The sequence below is a fragment of the Triticum aestivum genome, chromosome 5A (assembly GCF_018294505.1).
Source record: "Triticum aestivum cultivar Chinese Spring chromosome 5A, IWGSC CS RefSeq v2.1, whole genome shotgun sequence".
Taxonomy (NCBI): Eukaryota; Viridiplantae; Streptophyta; class Magnoliopsida; order Poales; family Poaceae; genus Triticum; species Triticum aestivum.
The window spans coordinates 390,442,024-390,451,675 of NC_057806.1; positions in this window are offsets into that span (position 1 = coordinate 390,442,024).

The following is a 9,652-nucleotide window of genomic DNA, read 5'->3' on the forward strand; positions in this document are numbered from 1 at the left end:
CCGAACGTACCCGTGAGTACGAGCGTCTGGAGACGAGGGAACGCTTGGTGACGCAGGTGGAGGATGATGTTGCCGCACGGGAAGGCCGCGTCCTGGAGGAGGTCGGACATCGAGTGGCGATGGCGCGCTTGAACCTTGAGCACGAGTTCGAAGAGAAGCTAGGGCTGATCCGGGCTGAAGCTGAAGGCAGGACTGCCGCCTTGAGGGCCAAGCTGGAGGAGGCGGCGCGGCGGGCCGATGCTTCCCAGGCCGCCCTTGAGGTGGCGCGAGGTGAGTTAACCACCTCCCAGGCTCAGGTGCTCCTTCTTCGCCAGCGGGTGGAGGAGGCTGAGGCCGTCGCGCGCTAGAATGCGGACGAGATACGTCAGCGGCGGATCTTGGAGCATGAGTACGGCCCCATGCTCGCCACTCTCCGGGAGAGAGCCAACGCGGCCTTGGGAAACATTTGCGAGGAGGCCGTCGGCGAGCCGCACGCAGTCAACTACGCGGGCAATCTTCAGTTCTTCACTGATGTGGTGACGCAGCTAGAGGCGCGGTCGACCAGGGCTGACAGGTTGGTGGAGGAGAGGAGCCGCGCCCTGCTCAGGCGCGCCTTTTCCCGCGTCTTCAGCCACCTCCGGAACATGGATCCCCACTTTGATTTTGACGCCGCCATTGCCCTAGTCCCCCAGGCCATCCGAGGCGAGCTGGCGCACTGGGTGGAAGACAATGCGGACGCTCTTATCAAGGCCTTCGCCTCGGACAACGACGACGTGATCGTGGCGGCTGACGAGGGCGGCGTGATGGACGGCTCTGGTGGTGCTCCTGAGGATGCATTGGGGGATTCATCCGACTGATTGTGCATCGTTCCTGCTTCCTCACCCTGCATGAATAGAACTCAGGTTTTGGCCTGATAGCTGTGAGAGCATTTTGGAGGGGGAGCCCCTCATGTAAAACTTGTGTTTATCGTATCAGTAGAAGCTACATCGCCCATGCGCCCGCGCCAAGTGGCTGGCTTAAGCGACGCGCTGGTCGGCTAGTTTACCTTTGTTCCATGCTGGCCCTGAGGCAGCCCACGGGGGGTTATGGTGTCCTGAGTGTCCCCTGATTGAATCCGTAGGATCTGCAGTAAAACACCCTCCTGAGAGGACGCGGCGGCGGCAGTCTGGGCTGCGCGCAAGCTAGGCCTGACCCGGCTCGCGAGGGGCTCGCGAGGGGAGGCAGCTGAGGCGAAGTGGTAACCAAAACGCGAGAAATTCCTCGAACACTAGGGTGCGCGCGGAGATTTCGCCTCCTACCTACCTGCACCCCTCTGCCGTGCTAGGATCTAAAACTAAGGAAAGAACAACACAAGAGACACAGGGTTTATACTGGTTCGGGCCACCGTTGTGGTGTAATACCCTACTCCAGTGTGTGGTATGGTGGATTGCCTCTTGGGCTGATGATGATGAACAATACAAGGAAGAACAGCCTCGCGAGGGTCTGTTCTTGGCTGGGGCGATGAACTGCTCAGTGGAGTTCACTCACCTTCTCTCTCTCTCTGCCCCCAGCCAACCGACCAAAAAAAACCCCTCTCTTTGGGTGGCTGGTCCTATTTATAGAGGCCCTGGTCCTCTTCCCAAATATCGAGCGGGAAGGGAGCCAACAATGGCATGCTAATTTGAAGGGGGACAGCAAGTATCAGCTATCCTGACAAAAGTAGTCTTCGCCTGCGCAAAGCTCTGGTGATGACGCCGTCTTGGGCTCCAGATGACCTTCATCTCGTAGTCCTCCTGGTCTTGGTCTCGTTGCACCAAAATGGAAACCTTTGCCTGATGCCTCGGTACTCCGCAGCTGCGCTTTCCCCCTTTGCACCAAAGAGGAAAGGAGGACGCTGCGCGGGCTGGCACCCGCCTGGCGCCCTGAGTCATCATGGCTTGCGTCACGGGCACCTCGTGAGGTACCCTGCCTTGATCTCTCCGCCTCCTCGTGAGCCAGCCTGACGAGGCCGTGCCTGAGGAAGCTCCGCGTCGTCCGCCCCACGAGGCTTGGCCCCTCGCGAGGGTCTTGGGTTTGTGTTGGTGAAGATGGGCCGTGCTGGGCCCCCCTTTGAGCCACGCCGCAGGCCGCAGGCAGGCAAGTCTGGGGACCCCCATTCCCAGAACGCCGACAGGTCCCACCGAGTTTACCTGACCAATCTCTGGTTAGCTTATTACCAAAATCGGTCCCACCGAGTTTGTGTAATCGGTCACACCGAGATTACGTTATGCCCTAACCCTAACCATACTGGTCCTACCGAGTTGCATCTCAGTCCCACCGAAAATCCTAATGGTCACTAGGTTTGCTGAATCGGTCCGACCAAGTTAAACCATTCGGTCCCACCGAGTTTGGCAAATTGTGTGTAACGGTTAGATTTTGTGTGGAGACTATATATACCCCTCCACCCACTCTTCATTCATGGAGAGAGCCATCAGAACATACCTACACTTCCAATACACATTTTCTGAGAGAGAACCACCTACACTTGTGTTGAGGTCAAGATATTCCATTCCAATCATATGAATCTTGATCTCTAGCCTTCCCCAAGTTGCTTTCCACTCAAATCTTCTTTCCACCAAATCCAAATCCTGTGAGAGAGAGTTGAGTGTTGGGAGACTATCATTTGAAGCACAAGAGCAAGGAGTTCATCATCAACACACCATTTGTTACTTCTTGGAGAGTGGTGTCTCCTAGATTGGCTAGGTGTCACTTGGGAGCCTCCGACAAGATTGTGGAGTTGAACCAAGGAGTTTGTAAGGGCAAGGAGATCGCCTACTTCGTGAAGATCTACCGCTAGTGAGGCAAGTCCTTCGTTGGCGACGGCCGTGATGGAATAGACAAGGTTGCTTCTTCGTGGACCCTTCATGGGTGGAGCCCTCCGTGGACTCGCGCAACTGTTACCCTTCGTGGGTTGAAGTCTCCATCAACGTGGATGTACGATAGCACCGCCTATCGGAACCACGACAAAAACATCCGTGTCTCCAATTGCATTTGAATCCTCCAAACCCTTCCCTTTACATTCTTGCAAGTTGCATGCTTTACTTTCCGCTGCTCATATACTCTTTTGCATGCTTGCTTGAATTGTGTAGAGATTGCTTGACTTGTGCTAAGATAGCTAAAATCTGCCAAGAACTAAAATTGGGAAAAGGCTAGATTTTTATTTGGTCAAGTAGTCTAATCACCCCCCTCTAGACATACTTTCGATCCTACAGGTGTGTTTGCCGAGATCTGATGAATAATGGATTTATGATCAACTTAACTATCAATATTATTTGAATCTTATGTAAATACTTATATGCATGATTTGATATCTTTGCAAGTCTCTTCGAACTATCAATTTGGTTTGGCCAACTAGCTTGGTTTTTCTTGCAATGGGAGAAGTGCTTAGCTTTGGGTTCAATCTTGCGGTGTCCTTTCCCAGCGACAGTAGGGGCAACAAGGCATGCATTGTATTGTTGTCATCGAGGATAAAAAGATGGGGTTTTCATCATATTGCTTGAGTTAAGTCCTTTACATCATGTCATCTTGATTAAAGCGTTACTCCTTTCTTTATGAACTTAATACTCTAGATGCATCCTGGATAGCGGTCGATGTGTGGAGTAATAGTAGTAGATGCAAGCAGGAGTCGGTCTACTTGACATGGATGTGATGCATATATTCATGATCATTGCCTTAGATATCGTCATAACTTTGCGCTTTTCTATCAATTGCTCGCTAGTAATTTGTTCACCCACCATAATATTTTCTATCTTGAGAGAAGCCTCTAGTGAAACCTATGGCCCCGGGTCTATTTTCCATCATATAAGTTTTCGATCTACAATTTTAGTTTCCGATTTACTTCCTTTGCAATCTTTTACTTTCCGACCTATAAACCAAAAATACCAAAAATATTTACTTTACTGTTTACCTATCTCTATCAGATCTCACTTTTGCAAGTGACTGTCAAGGGATTGACAACCCCTTTATCGCGTAGGATGCAAGTTGTTGATTGTTTCTGCAGGTATTCGGTGACTTGTTCGTTGTCTCCTACTGGATTGATACCTTCGTTCTCAAACTGAGGGAAATACTTACTCTACTTTGCTGCATCACCATTTCCTCTTCAAGGGAAAAACCAACGCAAGCTTGATGTCTACTACGCAACTTTATTCTTGTAGACATGTGTTGGGCCTCCAAGCGTAGATTTTTGTAGGACAATAGCAATTTTACCTCAAGTGGATGACCTAAGGTTTATCAATCCGTGTGAGGTGTAGGATGAAGATGGTCTCTCTCAAACAACCCTGCAACCAAATACAAGAAATCTCTTGTGTCCCCAACACACCCAATACAATGGAAAATTGTATAGGTGCACTAGTTCGGCGAAGAGATGGTGATAAAACTGTAATATGGATGGTAGAAATATATTTTTATAATCTGCATAAATAAAAACAGCATGGTAGCAAATAATAAATGGGCACAAAAACGGTATTGCAATGCTTGAAAATGAGGCCTAGGGTCCGTACTTTTGCTAGTGCAACCTCTCAACAATGCTAATATAGTTGATCATATAACCATCCCTCAAAGTGCGATGAAGAATCACTCAAAAGTTCCTATCTAGCAGAGAACATAAGAATAAATTGTTTGTATGGTACAAAACCACCTCAAAGCTATTCTTTCCGTTTGATCTATTCAAGAGTTCGTACTAAAATAACAAAAAGCTATTCTTTCCGTTCGATCTATCCTACAGTTCGTACTAAAATAACACCAAAGCAAATTCATATTCATAATACTCAATCCAACACAAATAACTTCAAAGAGTGCCCCAAGATTTCTATCAGAGAAACAAAGACAAGAATGTGCATCAACCCCTATGCATAGATTACCCCAATGTCATGTCGGGAATCCGCGAGTTAAGTGCCAAAACATATATCAAGTGAATCAATACGATACCCCATTGTCACCACGAGTTTTCAATTGCAAGACATATATCAAGTGTTCTCAAATACATAAAAGTATTCAATCCGATAACAACGAAATCTCAAAGGGCAAAACTCAATTCATCAGAACAAGATGGAGAGGGGAAAACGCCATATGATCCGATTATATTAACAAAGCCCGCAATACATCAAGATCGTGACATCTCAAGAACACGAGATAGATAGATTAAGCACATAGCTACTAGTACAAACCCTCAGCCCCAAGGGTGGACTACTCCCTCCTCATCGTGGTGGCCGCCGGGATGATGAAGATGGCCACCGGAGATGATTCCCCCTCCGGCAGGGTGCCGGAAAGGGTCTAAATTGGTTTTCCATGGCTACAGAGCCTTGCGGCGGCAGAACTTTTGATCTAGGGTAACCCTAAGGGTTTTTGAAATATTTGTAAATTTATAGGGTAAAGAGGGGGTGTGGGAGGCCACCAAGGTGGGCACAACCCACCTGGGCGCGCCTGGGGCCCAGGCGCGCCCCCCTCGGGGCACCCCCAGGTGCTTCTTTGGCCCACTGGTGGTCTTCTGGTCCATGAAAAATTCACATAAAGTTTCGTGGTGTTTGGACTCCATTTGATAATGATTTCTTGCGATGTAAAAAACAAGCAAAAAACAACAACTGACACTGGGCACTGGATCAATAGGTTAGTGCCAATAAATGATATAAAGTTGCTATAAAATTGAAGGAAATATGCCCCAGAGGCAATAATAAAGTTGTTATTTATATTTCCTTATATCATGATAAATATTTATTATTCATTCTAGAATTGTATTAACCGGAAACTTAGTACATGTGTGAATACATAGACAAACAGAGTGTCCCTAGTATGCCTCTACTTGACTAGCTCGTTAATCAAAGATGGTTAAGTTTCCCAGCCGTGGACATGTGTTGTCATTTGATGAATGGGATCACATCATTAGAGAATGATGTGATGGACAAGACCCATCCGTTAGCTTAGCATAATAATCGTTCAGTTTTATTGCTACTGCTTTCTTCATGACTTATACATGTTCCTCTGACTATAAGATTATGCAACTCCCGAATACCAGAGGAACACCTTGTGTGCTATCAAACATCATAACATAACTGGGTGATTATAAAGATGCTCTACGGGTGTCTCCAATGGTGTTTGTTGAGTTGGAATAGATTGAGATTAGGATTTGTCACTCCGTCTATCGGAGAGGTATCTCTGGGCCCTCTCGGTAATGCGCATCACTATAAGCCTTGCAAGCAATGTAACTAATGAGTTAGTTGTGAGATGATGCATTACAGAACGAGTAAAGAGACTTGCCGGTAATGAGATTGAACTAGGTATTGAGATACCGACGATCGAATCTCGGGAAAGTAACATACCAATGACAAAGGGAACAACGTATGTTGTTATGCGGTTTGACCGATAAGGATCTTCGTAGAATATGTAGGAACCAATATGAGCATTCAGGTTCCGCTATTGGTTATTAACCGGAGATGAGTCTCGGTCATGTCTACATAGTTCTCAAACCCGTAGGGTCCGCACGCTTAACATTCTGTGACGATTTGTATTATGAGTTATGTGATTTGATGAAGTTTGTTCGGAGTCCTGGATGAGATCGGAGACATGACGAGGAGTCTCGAAATGGTCGAGACATAAAGATCGATATATTGGAAGGCTATATTCAGACATCAGAAAGGTTTCGAGTGATTCGAGTATTTTTCGGAGTACCGGAGAGTTATGGGAATTCGTATTGGGTCTTAATGGGCCATACGGGAAAGGAGAGAAAGGCCTCAAGGGTGGCCGCACCCCTTTCCCATGGACTGGTCCGAATTGGACTAGGGAAAGGGGGCGCCCCCTTCCTTCCATATCCTTCTCCCTTCCCTTTTTCCTATTCCATATGGGTGGTGGAATCCTACTAGGATTAGGGAGTCCTAGTAGGACTCCACACTTTGGGCGCGCCCTATGAGGGCCGGCCTCCTCCTCCCTCCATCTTTTATATACGTGGCCAGGGGGCACCCCATAGACACAAGTTGATCATTGATCTCTTAGCCGTGTGCAGTGCCCCCCTCCACCATAATCCACCTCGGTCACATCGTAGCATTGCTTAGGCGAGGCCCTGTTCCAGTAGCATCATCATCACCGTCATCACGCCGTCGTGCTGACGAAGCTCTCCCTCGACACTCTTCTGGATCGTGAGTTCGTGGGACGTCACCGAGCCGAACGTGTGCAGATCGCGGAGGTGCCGTACTTTTGGTACTAGGATCGGTCAATCGTGAAGACATACGACTACATCAACCGCGTTGTCATAACATTTCCGCTTACAGTCTATGAGGGTACGTGGACAACACTCTTCCCCTCTCGTTGCTATGCATCATCATGATCTTGTGTGTGCATAGGAATGTTTTTGAAATTACTGCATTCCCCAACAGTGGCATCCGAGCTAGGTTTATGCGTAGATGTTATATGCACAAGTAGAACACAAAGGAGTTGTGGGCGTGGGTATATATATATATATATCTATTGCTTGCTCTCACTAGTTGATTCTTGATTCGGCGGCATTGTTGGATGAAGTAGCCCAGACCGACATTACGCGTACGCTTACGCGAGACTGCTTCTACTGACGTGCTTCGCACACAGGTGGCTAGTAGGTGTCTGTTTCTCCAGCTTTAGTTGAATCAGATTCAATGAACAAGGTTCTTTCTGAAGATCAAAAAGCAATCACTATACCGCGTTGTGGTTTTTGATGCGTAGGTAAGAACGGTTCTTGCTAGAAGCCCGTAGCAGCCACGTAAAACTTGCAACAACAAAGTAGAGGATGTCTAACTTGTTTTTGCAGGGCATGTTGTGATGTGATATGGTCAAGACGTGATGAGATATAAATTGTTGTATGAGATGATCATGTTTTGTTAAAGTTATCGGCAACTAGCAGAAGCCTTATGGTTGTCTCTTTATTGCATAAGATGCAAGCGCCATACAATTTCTTTACTTTATCGCTATGCGATAGCAATAGTTGCAAAAGCAGTAGTTGGCGAGACGACCATGTGACGACACGTTGATAAAGATCAAGATGATGGAGATCATGGTGTCATGCCGGTGACGATGGAGATCATGACGGTACTTTGGAGATGGGGATCAAAGGAACAAGATGATGATGGCCATATCATGTCACATATTTTGATTGCATATGATGTTTATCCTTTATGCATCTTATTTTGCTTAGTTCGGCGGTAGCATTATAAGATGATCTCGCACTAAATTTCAAGGTATAAGTGTTCTTCCTAAGTATGCACCGTTGCGATAGTTCTTCATGCTGAGACACCACGTGATGATCGGGTGTGATAAGCTCTATGTTCACATACAACGGGTGCAAGCCAGTTTTGCACACGCGGAATACTCGGGTTAAACTTGACGAGCCTAGCATATGCAGATATGGCCTCGGAACACTGGAGACCGAAAGGCCGAGCATGAACCATATAGTAGATATGATCAATATAGTGATGTTCACCATTGAAAACTACTCCATCTCACGTGATGATTGGACATGGTTTAGTTGACATGGATCACGTGATCACTTAGATGATTATAGGGATGTCTATCTAAGTGGGTCATACGTCTCCAACGTATCTATAATTTTTGATTGCTCCATGCTATATTATCTTCTATTTTGGAAATTATTGGGCTTTATTATCCACTTTTATATTATTTTTGGGACTAACCTATTAACCGGAGGCCTAGCCCAGAATTGCTGTTTTTTTTGCTTATTTTAGGGTTTCTTATAAAAGGAATATCGAACGGAGTCCAAACGGAATGAAACCTTCGGGAACGTGATTTTTGGAACGAACAAGATCCAGGAGACTTGGACCCTACGTCAAGCAACTAACAGGGAGGCCACGGAGTAGGGGCGCGCCTACCCCCCCCCCCAGGCATGCCCTCCACCCTCATGGGCCCCCTGTTGCTCCACCGGCGTACTTTTTCCTCCTATATATATACCTATGTACCCCCAAACAATCAGATACGAAGACAAAACCCTAATTCCACCGCCGTAACTTTCTGTATCCACGAGATCCCATCTTGGGGCCTGTTGCGGAGCTCCACCGGAGGGGGCATCAATCACGGATGGCTTCTACATCAACACCATAGCCTCTCCGATGAAGTGTGAGTAGTTTACCTCAGACCTTCGGGTCCATAGTTATTAGCTAGATGGCTTCTTCTCTCTTTTTGGATCTCAATACAAAGTTCTCCCCCTCTCTTGTGGAGATCTATTCGATGTAATCCTCTTTTGCGGTGTGTTTGTTGAGACCAATGAATTGTGGGTTTATGATCAAGTTTATCTATGAACAATATTTGAATCTTCTCTGAATTCTTTTATGTATGATTGGTTATCTTTGCAAGTCTCTTTGAATTATCAGTTTAGTTTGGCCTACTAGATTGATCTTTCTTGCAATGGGAGAAGTGCTTAGCTTTGGGTTCAATCTTGCGGTGTCCTTTACCAGTGATAGTAGGGGAAGCAAGGCACGTATTGTATTGTCGCCATCGAGGATAACAAGATGGGGTTTTCATCATATTGCATGAATTTATCCCTCTACATCATGTCATCTTGCTTAAGGCGTTACTCTGTTCTTATGAACTTAATACTCTAGATGCATGCTGGATAGCGGTCGATGTGTGGAGTAATAGTAGTAGATGCAGCCAGGAGTCGGTCTACTTGTCTCGAACGTGA